The sequence below is a fragment of the Silene latifolia genome, chromosome 9 (assembly GCF_048544455.1).
Source record: "Silene latifolia isolate original U9 population chromosome 9, ASM4854445v1, whole genome shotgun sequence".
NCBI classification, from domain to species: Eukaryota; Viridiplantae; Streptophyta; class Magnoliopsida; order Caryophyllales; family Caryophyllaceae; genus Silene; species Silene latifolia.
Genome location: NC_133534.1, coordinates 124001499 through 124017709, shown reverse-complemented (window position 1 = coordinate 124017709; position 16211 = coordinate 124001499). Strand labels below are relative to the sequence as shown.

At 35.6% G+C, this 16211-nt stretch overlaps 1 non-coding gene across 1 annotated transcript; it reads left to right on the top strand.

The window, feature by feature from the left end:
- The first annotated feature begins 13484 nt into the window (after nucleotides 1-13484).
- Nucleotides 13485-13591, top strand: LOC141603879 (small nucleolar RNA R71). Its single transcript, XR_012525720.1, has one exon. It is a non-coding gene; the product is annotated as a small nucleolar RNA R71 (small nucleolar RNA).
- Nucleotides 13592-16211: the final 2620 nt, after the last annotated feature.

Here is a 16211-nt window from a genome sequence, read left to right as displayed (position 1 = left end):
AAACAACAACCTCCTTTCCATTAACCACCCGACTATCCATTTCGGCATCTTGAGAAGCACTTGGGAAGAATACCTCCCTATCCGCCCAACTAGGCAAAGGACATGAAGGATCAAGAAGTCCTTTCCTAGATAGATGTAGAAGGGGTGGATATTGGGCACGGTAAGCATTCACCCGATCATCGTCAGCTTGTTTATGCATTTGTTGCATTAGTTGGGTCAAATAGTCATTGCCTACCACGACATTAGAGCCACTCGGTTTGAATTCTTGGTAGGCAAAGGGATATGGTGGAGTCACAATGGTGGAGGAGGAGGGCTTTCCAATTGGTTCCTTATGTTGCTTAATTATCACTCCGGCTTCCTTGGAGACGGGCAATAGGTAGTTTGGTCTACGGACGGAGATACGGCAAATCTTGCTAGGCAAAACAAAGGACTTAGCTTCTTTGATGAGCCACTCATATTTGTTGTCAAGATTGTCATTCTTGACCCAATGGAATTTGTTGATCATAGTGCTCATATCAAAGAGGTTGCTCCCTTTAACCGGTTTGTAGGTGTTATCTTTGTTGAAATTCGGGTTAAAGTGCTTAGCTAGCCTTGTTACCAAGCCCCCGTTTACAATGAAGGTTGCTCCATCTTTCCCATTATCAATCTCAAGCCACCGATCAAGCAATAGTTGAAGAATGTTGTACCTTTTGGTGAACTGTCCATTGATATTCATGAAGGACTCAAGGGAGACAAAATCAAGTTCGGTGAAGTGGTTGGTGCCTTTCCTGCGATCAAGGTATTGTCCACAAACTTGTGCCATACTCTTATGCCCGGATGGTGAACATATAAAGCATGGCACTCCCGGAAAGAATCAAATTTTCGACTGATAATAGCTTTCCAAAGGGGTGCGGCATCATACTTTAAAGGCTTTTTCTCAAAATGATCATATTTTAATAGACCAAACACTTCACCAAAATTGGTCTTACTCATGCTTCTACTCTTGTTCTCAAGACGGAAATCAACATAATTTCGAGTCTCTATCTTATACACCTTCAAGGAGCTTATGAACTCCATGGTCAATGAAGGGTAAGTCAATTCTTCCATTTCAAAGAGGGTTAACAACTTCATGGACTCGAAAAATGCTCTAGTTCGCTCAAGCACACCCAATTTTTCCAAAGTGTCTTGACAAATAAACTTGGTAACCACAATAGTCTTTTTAGCAAGGGATAAAAATGCATTCCTATGAGCATCGGTTAAGAAAGTTACCTCCAGAAATCTGACAATTGTTCTACAACCGGAGTAGGTGTGGTAGCTTCCTCAATAGGAGTTGCGGTTTCTTGGATTTCCACCCTTGGTTGGGTCACTACCAAAGCCTTAGATGCAAGAAGAGCTTGTTGTCTCTTTGATAAATTTGTTGTCTTGGGTGCCTTGGTTCCGCCTTTGGTCCTTGCCAGTGTATTCTCCTTCCCAAATTGGTATCAACAAACTAAGATTTTGCCTGAATGTTCCTTGCTTCCTCAAACTTCAACCAATTCCTCAATCAATTTAGGATTTTCAAATTTTTGCCCAAACCCTAGAAAATTGATTCAATTTGTGAGGAATTTGATGTTTAGATGGTCTTTTGTTGATAAAGGAGTGATTTAATCTTATTTTGAGCAGTTTTGTTTGAATGGTGGTGACTTTTGTTGAGAAATTGGTGTTTTTGAATGGGTTGATTGAGGGCTAAAGTGGGAGAAAATGTATGTGTTTGTGTTTTTGAAAGATAGAAATGAATTAGGAAGGAAGGGATTGTCCCGTGTTTTGTTTAAGTACAGGCTGGGACGCTCGGATTATTCACGGGATGCGCGGATCCTCTTACAGGATTTCCTGAAATTGCAAAACAGTGCCAGGACGCGCGGATCCTCCTCAGCTCGAGTGGATTTCTGATAGGACGCTCAAATTTTTTCTGGGATGCGCGAATTTCCTTACAGGAAAATTTGATAAATTTGGAACTTCCCAGGACGCGCGGATTCACTACAGCTCGAGCGTCCTGAAGTTGGGGACAAGCGGATTAAAGCTGGCTTGCGCAGATTCTCTTACAGGACTTTTTCTTCAATTTAAACTTTCCCAGCGCCCACGTCCTAAGGCCAGGACGCGCGGATTGATGATGGGGACGCTCGGATCCTCTTCATCTCCCACGAGCTCAGGTCCGCTCATGGGGATTCCTTTTCCCATGTCATTATTTCTTCTTCTCTTTTGTTAAATGTTGTGGGTGCACTACAAAGGCTTGGTTAGCCTAGGCATTTTCCATCCCCACACTTGATCAAACACTACACATCAAAACAAGTTAAAATACCTCCCTCACTTGCTCTCATGTCAAAAATCTTGATCAAAGCACAAAAATGCAAATCCAAAAATGGCAAAGATGCAATAAAGGAAATAAAATGCGAGTTGGTTAGAATATTTACAAATGGTGGTTTAGGGACTCCACAAAACTCTCATTCTTGGATGAGATGTCAAGGGGGCAAAGCCAAGGTGTTGTTGATGTTGCTCAACACCTTGTAGAAGTAGTCGAAGGCTTGCTCATTTTCATGATAGAGGTCTAGGGTAGATCTTTGCACATTGTTCTCTTCATTGTTGTAGTCATCCAAGTCAAAGTGATGACAAGGATCAACAAAGCCTTGGTCTAAGCTCATAGCATTTCCAATATAAGGATTGACCAATCCTTCAAATTCATCATCCCATAGACCGCAAACTTCACTAACTTGTTCCCCAATGATGTCATGAGTTGACAAAAGCAACTCTTCTTTCTTGTTGTCATGGCCAATGATGCCTTCTTCATTACTTGTCAAGATGGGTGAGCTATTCAAGCTCTCTTTGTTGTTATTGAAAATTCATTGCTCTCCGAATAGAGCTACTTGAAGGTCATCCACTTTCTTCTTCCATATGGGTGGTGTTTCTTTACCCATGGCTTGATCTTTGCATAGAGATTCTAACTTCTTTCTATCACTTTCTCGGCTATAGTGATCGACCATGAAGCATGGCTCATGTAGTCTGGGAGCTCTCATTGTTTTGTTAAGATTGAAAGTGATTGTCTCGTCCCCTACTTCAAGTGTGAGCTCTCCATATTTCACATCGATTACCGCTCCGGCGGTATGCAAGAAAGGTCTTCCTAAGATGATAGGAATGTTGGAATCCTCTTCTATGTCAACAATGACAATGTCTACCGGGATGAAGAATTTGCCAATTCTCACGGGCACATCCTCCCATACCCCTAAAGGTATCTTTGTTGATCCATCCGCCATTTGAAGAGTGATATTGGTGCTTGAGCTCTCCCATTCCTAGCCTCTTACATACCGAGTATGGCATGACACTTATACTTGCTCCAAGGTCACATAATTCTTTGTTGATTGTAGTGTCGCCAATGGTACATAGGATAGAAAAACTTCCCGGATCTTTGAGCTTTGGAGGGGAAGTCCCTTGAAGAATAGCACTACTCACTTTGGTAAAGGCAATAGTCTCTAATTTTCGGATGGATTTCTTCTTGGTAAGAATGTCTTTCATGTACTTTGCATAAGCCGGAACATGATTGAGCGATTCCGTGAATGGGATTGAGACTTCTAAGTTCTTCACAATTTCCATGAACTTTCCAAGTTGCTCATCAAGCTTAGGCTTAGCTTGGCGACTTGGGAATGGAAGTCTAATCACAATAGGCTCTTTTTCCTTAGCCTTCTCTTCATTCTTCTTCTTTGAAACTTTATTGGTGGTAGGGTCTACCTCCTTAGAGTTCTCCACAACTCTTTGCTTGTCACTAACATCCACAATATCTTCATCAATTGGCCTCTTCGGCCCCTCATATCTTATACCACTCCTCAAATGGATGACACTAACCGTCTCATTGAAGGAAATGTAGATCTATATACATACTAACATACTCATATATATCGAAATAATTTGTCATAAAATTAAATACGGATTTTATGCATGCAAACAATATAATAAAATAGAGAAGAAATCATATCCTTACATTGAAATTTCGGTTCAAATGAGCACAAAAGAAATCTCCTTTTCTTTTGTTCTTGAGCTTTCCTTTAATGGAAGAACAAGATCCAAGTGTAGGATCTCTCCTTAGGAATAATACCCAAAGCTTAACTCTTAATCTAATTAATATTATAAGAACTAGTACAATATTAATTTAGTAGAAAAATGACCCAAAAATATTACAATACACTTGATATTTTCGGTTTTTATGAGGAAGAATAAGAGAGCTTTTTTATCTCTCTAGAAATCTTATTTTGGATGAGTCAAAAAGTGAATAAACAATACAATTACATTATTGTATATGAGGTAAAAATTAAGAGAAAAACCCAAAACTTTTCTCTTCTTAAAAACCGGACAAGGGTAGTGGGAGGAGAGCCAATGCATGGAAAAATTGTTCTTTACAATAAACCATAGGGTTGCATGGCTAGTTACTAGGGTAATCATCATGCCCTCCACTAATTATAATCAAAATATAATTAGCTTAAAACTCCTCTAATTTTCGGCCCACTTGAGTTAATATGGATTCCATATTATTTTTGTCAATTGTCAATATGTCACATGTCACATGTCACATAAATTTGTTATGTATTTTTAACATATTAAAAATCAACGTATCATCAAAAATACGTCACATACAAAAATCGACTTAGTAATTTCATAATTACTTGTGCCAAAAATTTTACCATTTATAAATCACAACAGATTGTATTTATAATAATTCATTCAATTTTTGATTGTTTCTTTAAACATTAATTTCATCCGAGTAATGATACAATTCAATTACTCAGACCGTATCTCATATAATCACATTTCAAAATGATACGTAAATTATACTTCCAAAATCGTCCGTCAATTTTCAAGTAATTTAATTAACTCGTGACATTATACAATTAATTAAATAATCAATTAAGAGTGTTGCCCTATAGGTATGACCTAGGGGGTCAACTGATCACCACCGTCACACGACAGTAATGTCAAACTCTAGTCAGCCAATCATTACCGATATATGTTGACCGAGTTGACATAAATAATATTACTTCCCAATTGTATTCTTTATAATGAGATTTAAACATGTGATCATCATGATCAATAGTCGTGATCGCATTATTGTCGGAGGACACATATTCCAACAATCTCCCACTTGTCCTCGACAAGTGTGCGTCACCAATTCTCTTGTCCTATTACTATCTCCCACTCAATGCAAGGTGTCTTTCAGGTCGTACTTGCAAGTGATCATATCGAGAGTGGTTTCCTCGATCTGGAGAATAACTGTTTGACCGGATTTATCCACTCTGGATACCTTCCGAGCGTGGCCACGCATTTCCAGTTCATTACTCCTCGAGTGGCCCTGAGATATTGTTTTAACCCTGACAAGGGGATGGACAATTCCTATCGCACTCATTCCCTTCGACTAGCCACAGCCATCATAACCCAAAATATGCCCATTTGACCCCATTTACGAAGGTCGTAGTAACACAAATCAAAGTTAATCTGAAACTGTGCCATCTTAGGTGAATAGTCTTTAGTCAAAAGAATCGACTCATTTGAATACTATAGTAGCTCTTGCCACGACCAGGCTATATAAATTGCCAGAACTCTATAAGCGGTCATAAGGCCCGACAAAATGTTCTTAACAGTCTGCCTATGTGATCGACTAGTCATCTCACATGACTCTATGGCACTTGAACTTGCCATCAATCGCATCACACTCTAGTTACTTCGAGACGTCACCTCATACAAGTAACTATGGGCAAATACAATGTTAATCCGTGTTCACTTTAACGGGGTTCAATTGTCTCCACAACCCGTTTGGATGTAACAAAGTATAATAAAAGAGTTTTAAAATAAAACTCGAACGACAAATGCGATTATCACGCATGAATAGTCAATGCCTGATTACTATTTCATGTTCTATAATCTAATTTGATCTTGTACGTAGTTGTTCATTTCAATTCAATTGAAATGACATGACTCTTCATGTTCAGCCTTTGAGAAGGCTTTGGTTAGTAGGTTTTATCAATTTCTTGTACCTTACTCAACCTCACTACATACTCGTTTTCCTTTTGTAATGTATACATTTGCATTACAAAACTTTCTGAGTACGTGTCGAGATCCAATCAAGACATAGGCCCTCTAGCCTAAGAATAGCTCCCACTGTTTTCACAGTGTGCGGGGCTCATCCTCTTGTACATCTCATAATTGCAAGTGTACTCAATTTCCGTTATAAATATCTCTCATTGTTCTTTATTGCCTAGAACGATTCTAGAAAATCTACTTCTTAATTAACATTGCCACAATGGTATCTTAACCATCCTAGTGTGTTTTGATTATGGTTTTGTCGGAAACCATGCGCAATCTCAATTGTCAATTGTCACTTGTGTAACACCCTTACACAATATTGCATCATAAACACTTGCTTTACTTCCTTAATGCTTCTGCAAGCACTTAAGGGTAATCTTTATAGCTTACTTGGTAAAGATTACTTAAATTCGATTTTTGAAAACAATTCATCATACTCAAAGCATATGAAGTGTTATACATCGTTTCTTTTTAATTGATTCGGCAGCGGAAGCAAATGAAATCAATCAAATATGTTCAATTTAATTGAACTAGTCATGAATCTTATCAACATAAGACTTCTTACTGACGCTAATATCATGTGGATTTATCTTCATAAATCCGGATATTCAAGATGTATTATAATACTCCAAAAGTCTTAAATCATTCTCAATGATCAATATGTCATCCACATATCGGACTAATTAAAACTTTCGTAACTCCCACTAAACTCCATGTATAAGCACAACTTCTCGACTTATCGAGAAACGTTTTATAACATGATCAAATCATTGATTCCAACTCATTGATGTCCTACTTAAGATTCTCTCTTAAGTTTCACATAATCTTAGGATTGCAAGAATCTACAAAACTCAAGACATGTATTGAATACATTCCTTCTTTTGAAGAAGCGGGTTTTAGATTCACTTGCTACGTATTTCATAACCTCATAATGAAACACAATCCTTAAGAAGATCCAAATAGACTTAAGCATTTTAATTAGTGCAAAACCCTTTGCAACCAATCTTGCTTTGAAATATCTCTTTATTAGTGCAAAACCCTTTGTCACTAATCATGCCTTTTTGTTTTGGATTTTCATGGCTCTAAGCCTTGTATTGAGTTGTGACTTGAACACTCTTATGTAAGTCATATGTTCATTACTTCCTAGAAGCAATCAACTTGAATCAAACAATTTCTTTGTAAGTTATAAGCTCTTTACTTTCTTAAAAGTAGCATGAATTCATCATTTTTAGCAAGTGACGAATTTAACCTCCTAGGTTTTTGAAGAAACAATGTCTTACACAAAACATCTCATGTAGCCAAGAAAGACCAGTTTCTTGCGACATAATATTCTTTGTGGCATTCTTTGTGGCTCTTGAATAATTTCTCCCACTCTGTCTTCTAAAAATAAACTTGTATTTTAGAAAGACAGCTTCACGAGCTGCAAACCCGTCGTACTCGTGATAATTGAAGAGGAAAAATGAGCATTTGTTTCTTGTGAAAAACTTACAACCATGGTACCCTTACCATTTCATATCTCATATGATTCGATTTAGTGGAAAAATAATTTAGACAAAATGATAAAATCCCCAAAAAGATCAAGTAACTCAAAGTAACTTGATTGAAGTCCAAACCATATCGAATAGCGTTTGATTTCTTATCCAACCACACATTAATCCATAATGCGTGCTAAGAGAGATTAATTTGTGATACTATATCACAATTCATTTGGCTTATATCAAAGTCTTCACTTTGATAATCCCATCACGACTAAATCGTGATTCCTTGAACTCTTTGAAATTCTTCAAAGATTTCTCTATTTACCTTATTAAGTGAACATATTAGTGTCAACTTAAATCGTTGGTAAAAGAGAATGATCAACCTATTATGGATCAATGATTTATAACCTCGATCTCCTTTTCAACCAAAAGGCACGAGACATCTTGCGTTGAATACAAGATACGCATATACCATTAACAATCTAATGGTTTCAAGAGTACTCGTTAACTCTTTGCGTTCATTATTCCAAAATTTTAAGGTTTAACCTTGGGTTACCAACTTGAGTCTAGCATCATCTTCATGATATATCATTCTAGTTTGGTTTAGAATATAATCACCTTGATAATGGGCTAGCCATTCATCAAATCGTGGTGAATAGGGTCACAAAAGTGAAAAACCTCTTTTGTCTCTTAACAATTTTATATTCTTATTTAGAGTTTATGCACTTAATAGTCACAATTAAGTACCACTTTAAATCCAAAAACTAGATTGAGTACACAATTACTCTATCTCTCGACATTATTGTTGCTAGTCGTCATATTCTAATCATTCTATGTATCAAGTACAACGATGTAAACCACCACCGGTTTCAAATATTGACGAAGTGGTACTAGCAAAATTTATGTCAATCATATAAACATTTAAAGAAGAAGATCCTATTAGATGTCCCACAACTAATTTGTTGATTCTTCAATAATTTGGGGTAGTTTCCTTTCTTGTGTCCAACATTTAAGACAATGGAAACTTTTTATCGGTCGGGATTGATAGGTTTAGTATCGCTATTCTCAACAACTTTACTTTTAACATTACCTTGTATCAATTCCATTATAATCCTTACTTCTTGAACCTCGTTCTCATCTTAACGGTTTAAGAGAATGCTCCCACTCATTTCAATGAGTCTTTGCTTTGAGAAGCAAAATTGAATTCATGAAGAACACTCTTCATTTGTTCGTTTTAGTCTTAAAAACTTTCATTGAGGTGGTTGCGTTATTTTGGTCAATTACGAATTCTTGACAAAACTAATTACCAAAATAATTTATCGCTTCAAGGTACTTAATTCAATTAAGTATATGAAAAACAATCCATTGTAAGTAGATGTGTTGGTCAAGAATCAAAAACCTGTTTGATAATGAATAACTTTAATCTATACTCTTTACAAGAGATCCTTAGCAATGGTTAATTTGAGGTCTTAAGAAGAAAAATCAAATTTTGTCTTTGGTTACGATGTTTTAATGGAGATTTGAATCAAAATCGAAATGATATCGTATATGAATTGTGGTAAAGAAATAGAACAATATAAAAACGGAATAGTGGAAAACTTAACATTTATCGTTTTATTAATACTTGTAAACAAGTATAGCATTTACATAGTGACCTCTACCCAACTATGATAAATGATTCCAAGATCCAAATTCATATTAACTTGGGCACGGTGGGGCCGATACATCCCTTATCAATATAACTCGGTGGATTAACTCTTTAATCGATTCTACTTTTAGAACTCTTGGTCGATAAAATTACATTAACATTTATCTTTAGCCCAAAACACATCGACAAGGGCACGGTGGGGCCGATACATCCCTTATCAAATACTTTTGTTGAGTTCAATCCAAATTTCAAATAAATGTGTCCATGATCCAAACCCACATTAACTTGGGCACGGTGGGGCCGATACATCCCTCATCAACATGAATTCGGTGGATTAACATTTATCACCCACTTCCCCTACGTAACAAGGTTTGTACCCCGGTGTGGCCGAGTGCACTCCCTCACGAAATAGGTTTTCATGGTTTCTACTATTTGGTAAGGCTATGTCTCAAATGATTGTTTTAGCGAGAGGTCATGTCAATTTATTATCTATCACGTTTTAAGTGAACTAAAGCGGTGAACTACGATAATTCTAATTGACACGGTCGATAAACTCGATAAAAGATAATGCATGTTTAGTTATGGCGATTTAGCAATGCATGTGACATAAAATAAAATGCAAGCATAAAAATAAATAAATAAATCCTAGTATGGCCTTTCCTAAAATAGAAAAACTATTTAACTATTACATATTCGGAAACCAACTCCATTGGTCCCTTGAACTTCGGTTGTGGCACGCATCTCGAGGTAACACCGTCTTTATGTATCGCCATTCTTGAAGAAATCCGTCTTTGGGAACTCCGGAATGAATAAAATTACATAATAAATTACATAATTTCCTATTATACATTTGTAACTAAAATAAAATAAATCTATTAAATTACAAAACGGTGATACGAGATCACAATAAAATTACAACCGAATCGATATTCCCATACATTTCGGGAAATACCAATTAAATCTAAGGCCATACTAAGTAAAATTACATAATTCAAAATTACATAAATTAAAATTATGACAATCATAAAGAAAATGTAGCATTATAATATGTATGAACATGCTCAATTTTATGCTAAATCGCCTTTAATTAGCCAATATCGTATATTACTCGGTTTTTACGGATTTGCGTGATTTCAACATTTTATAATCACAAAAATACATAAACTCATATTTATGCATAAGTTAATTACCCTAACCTCTTAGGACTCAAAATTTAGTCTTCACTAATAATTTGACCATAATTAACCCATATTTTATAAAATTGTTCATAAATGGACTAAAAATTACAAAAATAAGCTATTAAACTTCAAATAAATCACAAAATTTCAAATAAATTCAAAATTTGAAATTTAAACTCATGAACATTCTGGAAAATTTCCATGACACTCATAATGTTCAAAATCTTAGGTTAAAAATTTCGAAATTTTTCCGGAAAAACAATGTTGCGGTTTATCGATTTTTAATAAAATAATCATAAAAATATGGAAAAATTATTTTCATTAACTTTTCAATTTTATATCTGAAAAAGATAATAAAATGCAACATTAGACGTTTTTCCTAAGTCATAGATTATGTTTTATTAATTTTTCACTAATAATGTCACTATTTATGCTATTTTTCTTCAAAAATCCATAAATCATGCAAAAAGACTTCTTTATAGCCAATTATTTTACACACATCTTGTAAAATTGCATGTGACAACATATTAATTTTCTATGACCATATTCGAAATTTAACTCATATTAACCTATTTTTCACTTAAATCCAAATTTAATAATGAAAAATTCATTTTTCGAGCATAACAAGTCCAAAAATTATGAAAATTTACAGGTTATCTCAAAATAATATATGTGACAACATATCCAAAAATCAATGAAAAATTCGAAGTATAGCTAATTTTAGACCAAAAATGACATTTTTACTCATAAAATCACATTTAAATGCCATTTTTGTAAATTATGAACAATAAAAATCCGAAAAATTAACCAAAATATCCTAAAACATTTTAGGACCAGAAATATTAACATGCATGGATTAATTTTGTGATATTTTATAATAACACAAATTTTACAAGTTTTATATGTTATTCTTATAACTCGGAAAAACTTTTAACCGATTTGCATGCAAACAACCGTGGCTCTGATACCAATTGAAGGAAATGTAGATCTATATACATACTAACATACTCATATATGTCGAAATAATTTGTCATAAAATTAAATACGGATTTTATGCATGCAAACAATATAATAAAATAGAGAAGAAATCATATCCTTACATTGAAATTTCGGTTCAAATGGGCACAAAAGAAATCTCCTTTTCTTTTGTTCTTGAGCTTTCCTTTAATGAAAGAACAAGATCCAAGTGTAGGATCTCTCCTTAGGAATAATACCCAAAGCTTAACTCTTAATCTAATTAATATTATAAGAACTAGTACAATATTAATTTAGTAGAAAAATGACCCAAAAATATTACAATACACTTGATATTTTTGGTTTTTATGAGGAAGAATAAGAGAGCTTTTTTATCTCTCTAGAAATCTTATTTTGGATGAGTCAAAAAGTGAATAAACAATACAATTACATTATTGTATATGAGGTAAAAATTAAGAGAAAACCCCAAAGCTTTTCTCTTCTTAAAAACCGGACAAGGGTAGTGGGAGGAGAGCCAATGCATGGAAAAATTGTTCTTTACAATAAACCATAGGGTTGCATGGCTAGTTACTAGGGTAATCATCATGCCCTCCACTAATTATAATCAACATATAATTAGCTTAAAACTCCTCTAATTTTCGGCCCACTTGAGTTAATATGGATTCCATATTATTTTTGTCAATTGTCAATATGCCACATGTCACATGTCACATAAATTTGTTATGTATTTTTAACATATTAAAAATCAACGTATCATCAAAAATACGTCACATACAAAAATCGACTTAGTAATTTCATAATTACTGGTGCCAAAAATTTTACCATTTATAAATCACAACAGATTGTATTTATAATAATTCATTCAATTTTTGATTGTTTCTTTAAACATTAATTTCATCCGAGTAATGATACAATTCAATTACTCAGACCGTATCTCATTTAATCACATTTCAAAATGATACGTAAATTATACTTCCAAAATCGTCCGTCAATTTTCAAGTAATTTAATTAACTCGTAACATTATACGATTAATTAAATAATCAATTAAGAGTGTTGCCCTATAGGTATGACCTAGGGGGTCAACTGATCACCACCGTCACACGACAGTAATGTCAAACTCTAGTCAGCCAATCATTACCGATATATGTTGACCAGTTGACAGTAACAATATTACTTCCCAATTGTATTCTTTATAATGAGATTTAAACATGTGATCATCATGATCAATAGTCGTGATCGCATTATTGTCGGAGGACACATATTCCAACACTCATGTCTTGTAGGTGGGTTACCTTAAGGAGGTAATTGCTTTTTTTTTTTTTTGTCTTTGAGAGGTAGAAGATGCTAATTGAGTCATTTGAGTCTCTAACATTTTGGTGTGGGCAAGAATGTTGTTGATGGTGATTTCGTTAGCTTAGCTATCTTTTTGCATTTGGGTGAAGAATTCTTGTTGGTTCTTTTGCATTTTGAGGACCGCTTTTTGGGCATCAAAGCTTTGGTCATTTGATTGGTTGTAAGAAGGTTGATTTTGATAACCTTGGCTTTGGTTGAAAAAGGGTCTTTGGGCTTGATTTCTCATTGGAGGTGGGGTGTATGTGGGTTGGGGGTTTTGGACATTTTGACTCTTGTATGAAAGATTTGGATGAAATTTGGTATTCTCGTTATAGTAGTTGGAATAAGAGGTGCCATTCTTGTATGCTTGGAAAGCATTACTTGTTCATTTGTTCCCCTACATTCATTTTGATCATGTCCCAAGGTTCCAAAATTCACATACTCCGCTTGGGATTGAGGATGATGCTACCATAGCATTAACATGTTGTTTGGGTGATTTGGAAGCTTCATCAAGCTTAGCCATGACCTTCTCAAACTTCAAATTGATGGTGTCGATATGAGCACTTAGTTGAGCACCCAATTGAGTGATGGAATCTACCTTATGCTTTCCTCCTCTTGTGGCCTTTCGAGGCTTACTATATTGGGAATTATGATCCGCCATCTCTTCGATTTTGGCCCATGTTTGATTGTCATCAACTTCGGTAAACATCCCATTGGATCCCATATTAAGAACATTGCGTGAGTCTTCATATAAACCATTTCAAAATTGTTGCACAAGGAACCACTCACTAAGTCCATGGTGTGGACAAGAACGACAAGTGTCCTTAAATCTCTCCCATCCTTCATATAATGATTCCTCATCCCTTTGCTTGAACCCGGTGATTTGGGCTCTCAACATATTAGTCTTCTCTGGAGGATATAATTTCTTGTAGAAGGCAAGTGCTAACTTCTTCCATGAATCAATACCAAGGGTAGCCTTGTCTAGGCTTTTCAACCATTGCTTTGCGGTACCGATCAAAGAAAAAGGGAATAACACCCATCGAATTTGGTCTTGAGTAACTCCGATTTGAGAAATTGCATCACAATAGTCACAAAAAGTTTCCATATGTGAATGAGGGTCTTCACTAGGCATCCCTCCAAATTGACTTCTCTTAACTAATTGTATGAATGCGGATTTGGCAATGAAATTACCGGTTAAATGTGGTGGTGTAGGAGTACCGTTTGGTAGGTTCTCCTCGGTTGGTACGGAATGTGATGAAAATTTAGGCATTGTAAGTTGATTTTGTGGTGGGTTTTGAATTGGGTTATCCTCTCCTTCTCTTGCAAAAGGGTTGACAAACTCAATGTTATTTGGTTGAATGTCCACAATCTCTCCAATACCTACAACTCTTGAAGTACCTCTAGCAACTCTTCTATTATTGGTTAAGTTCCTTTCAATCTCGAAATCAATAGGTAATAAATTACCTTGTGATCTCCTAGTCATGCAAAATATCAAACAACTCGAAAACAATTAGAATAACCTTGAGGAGATTGACTTCCCCAAGGTAAAGAAAGACACAACTAAAAACAATTAACGAAAATCAAATCAATTGAATACCGTCCTCGACAACGGCGCCATTTTTGGTCCGGTTAAAACTCGTCGTCAAAATCTACCAACCAAAACAATATTTATAACTTCACAAACTAATCTTAGTAAAGAGGTAAATAAAGTTTGGATCCCAAGGGACGGGTATTGATGTAGGATTTTCAATTGCAAGTAGCTATGTCTTAGGGTGTCACAAATTGGGTTGAGCTAAGATGTAAACTAAACTAATCAACAAGATGAATGTAAATTAATGAAAATAAAGTAAAGCAAATAAAGGGGTTTGTAAACAATTGATTAAAAGCACTAGGGTGTCATGGGTTCATAGGGGATTCATGGAAATAGATCATACGAACATGTTCTCAATTTAGAAGCAAGCACTTATTGTTGTGATGAGATCGAGTTAGTGTATATATCTTACAATCCCTAGGAAGATTTAGGTCCCGGAGCCAAGTCGTCTAGACTGTACAATACCTACAAGTCGACTTAGTCTCCTACTATTCAACTCTATGCATGGTCTAATGAGGCACGAGTTGGTTTATATCTTACAAGCCTCAATGAAATGATAAGAGATGGGTAAAAAATGCAAGGATTCATAGGCTCGCATTTCATCAAACAGAACATGTGCATAGGTTGAAATCACAACAAGTAAGCAATTTAATTATGAAAACATATTAGATTAAGCATAGATCAATTCCCATGTTTGGTTCCCCTAATTCCCCATTAGCCCTAGCTAAAGGACTACTCACTCATGATCAAGTTTAGCATGCTAATAAGGTTGTCAATCATACTAACAAAGCAATACATGATGAATAAATGATGTGATTAATAATAATTGAACAAGGGTAAAAAGAGATTATACCTATTGAGATGATCCAAGATAATAAAGCAAAGAATAATAGAAGTAATCTTGATGATTGATGGAAGGTTGTCAATCCTCCAATAAACCCCAATAATCTTCTAATTACCCAACTAAACTAAGAACAATTGAGAAATTAAGGAAATATTAAAATGTAATTAATATTGAGAAGTGTATTACAACTAAATTAAGACTAGATTAAGATGATATTAAGAGTTGATTAAGAGATGATTAAGGATTGATTAAGAATTGATGAAAATCTAGGTAGTACAATGGGGTATTTATACTAAAATTAAGTACAAGGATTAGGGTTACTATGGGCTTAAATGACTATTAGGACCCTAAGAGAAGCTTGAGGAATTGCAACTCCCGAGGGACATGCGCGTATCGTGCTTGCAACTCCCACCAGGATCCGCTCGTCCTCACCTGAAGCACGTCATGTCCTGTAAGAAGATCCGCTCAGGCTGGCAGTCGGGACGCTCGGATCGAGCTCTGGTACGCTCGTCCTGAGCTTAAGCCGCTCGGATCGTGACACAGGGTTCTTCTCTTGTTTGGCTCCTTAACAATCCGCGGGGATTTTGTTGTGTAACACTACGGATTTTCCTTGGTGACTACTCGACCGAGTAGAGCCTACTCGGCCGAGTAGTGCTGAGGTTGTGTGTTGTTTTAGTTCTGCCGAGGAACACTCGGCCGAGTAAAGTGAACACTCGACCGAGTATGGGACACTCGGCCGAGTATACACTTACTCGACCGAGTGTCCGGTTTGGCGGAGTGTTATTTCGACGGTTTGATTAGGGAATGTTTAGGGTATTTTATATTTCCGCGTCAGTTTCTAATATCATTTGAAAGCTTTATCATTTCTACGATCTCTCCCTAATCACTCCCTAATCATCCTCTAATCTCGTTGTGTGTGCAAATCGTCGTAATCCTTGCGTGTAGTTCTTGTTCTACTGTTGGTAAGTTTCATTCCCTTGTCATTTGTATTCTTTTGGGGTTACTATATATATGGAATTGGGGGAAAATGGGATTGTGCAAAGTGTAATTGTATTATGTGATTATTGTTGTAGGTGACAATAT